Consider the following 2,118-nt stretch of genomic DNA (forward strand, 5'->3'; position numbering starts at 1 on the left):
GCAATAATTATTCAAATCTGTAAATAATTATGTTACTTTGTACTTTAAAAAAAATTCAGCTTTATTGATGTATAATTAACATAAAAAATATAAGATATTTAAAGTGTATGTCATGGTGATTTGAGATACTTTTTTAACAACTTTATTGAAGTATAATTGCTTTAAAATTGTGTGTTAGTTTCCGTTTTATAACAAAGTGAATCATTTATACATATACATATGTCCCCATATCTCCTCCCTCTTGCATCTCCCTCCCTCACACCCTCCCTATCCCACACCTCTAGGTGGTCACAAAGCACCGAGCTGATCTCCCTGTGCTATGCGGCTGCTTCCCACTAGCTATCTATTTTACATTTGGTAGTGTATATATGTCCATACCACTCTCCCACTTTGTCCCAGCTTACCCTTCCCCCTCCCCATATCCTCAAGTCCATTCTGCAGTAGGTCTGTGTCTTTATTCCCATCTTGCCTCTAGGTTCTTCACGACCATTTTTTCCCCTGAGATTCCATATATATGTGTTAGCATACAGTATTTGTTTTTCTCTTTCTGTCTTACTTCACTCTGTATGACAGACTCTAGGTCCATCTACCTCACTACAAATAACTCAATTTTGTTTCTTTTTATGGCTGAGTACTATTAAACTCTTAGAGGAAAACACAGGCATAATACTCCATGACATAAATCACAGCAAGATCCTTTTTGACACACCTCCTAGAAAAATAGAAATAAAAACAAGCAAATGGGACCTAATGAAACTTAAAAGCTTTTGCACAGCAAAAGAAACCATAAACAAGACCAAAAGACAACCCTCAGAATGGGAGAAAATATTTGCAAATGAAGCAACTGACAAAGAATCAATCTCCAAAATTTACAAGCAGCTCATGCAGCTCAATATCAAAAAAAACAAACAACCCAATCCAAAAACGGGCAGAAGACCTAAATAGACATTTCTCCAAAGAAGATGTACAGAGTGCCAACAAACACATGAAAGAATGCTCAGCATCGTTAATCATTAGAGAAATGCAAATCAAAACTACAATGAGATATCTCACTCCAGTCAGAATGGCCATCATCAGAAAAATCTAAAAACAATAAATGCTGGAGAGGGTGTGGAGAAAAGGGAACCCTCTTGCACTGTTGGTGGGAATGTAAATTGATACAGCCACTATGGAGGACAGTATGGAGGTTCCTTAAAAAACTCAAAATAGAACTACCATACAACCCAGCAATCCCACTACTGGGCATATACCCTGAGAAAACCATAATTCAAAAAGAGTCATGTACCAAAATATTCATTGCAGCTCTATTTACAATAGCCAGGACATGGAAGCAGCCTAAGTGTCCATCAATAGGTGAATGGATAAAGAAGATGTGGCACATATACACAATGGACTATTACTGAGCCATAAAAAAGATACTATTGATATATACATTATAAAATGATTAGACTCCCCCACCCCATCTAGTTAATTAACACATCCATCACTTCACATATTTATCTTTTATTTTTATTTTTTGGTAAGAACATTTAAATTCTAGTCTCTTACCAAATTTCAATAATACAATACAGTGTTATTAATTATAGTTATCATGTTATATATTAGATCCTCAGACCTTACTCATTTTATAGCTGAAATTTTGTGCCCTTTTACCAACCTACTCCTCAGCCTCTAGCAAACATATTTCCACTCTCTGTTTCTATGAGTTTGACGTTTTTGTTGTTTAGATTCCATATGTAAGTGATACCATGCAGTATTTATCTTTCTCTAGATGGCTTATTTCACTTAGCATAATGCCCTCAAAATCTATCCATGTTGTCATAAAATGCAGGATTTCCTTCCTTCTCATGGCTGAACAATATTCATATATATAAATCTACATAATTTATATATATATATATATATATATCTTCTTTATCCATTCATCAGTTGATAGACATTATTTTCACTTGAAAAGCGTAAGTAAACAAAACATTCACTAGCTACTATGTTTCCATAATGTAATCAGCTTTAAATTTGGAATGTGATTAGTTTATCTAATTTATCCTATTTTGATTAATGTCCCAAAGTGTATCCATAACCTATGGTAATATTTATAGACTTATCATTATGGATAAC

The sequence above is a fragment of the Lipotes vexillifer genome, unplaced genomic scaffold (assembly GCF_000442215.2).
Source record: "Lipotes vexillifer unplaced genomic scaffold, Lipotes_vexillifer_v1.1 scaffold347, whole genome shotgun sequence".
Taxonomy (NCBI): Eukaryota; Metazoa; Chordata; class Mammalia; order Artiodactyla; family Lipotidae; genus Lipotes; species Lipotes vexillifer.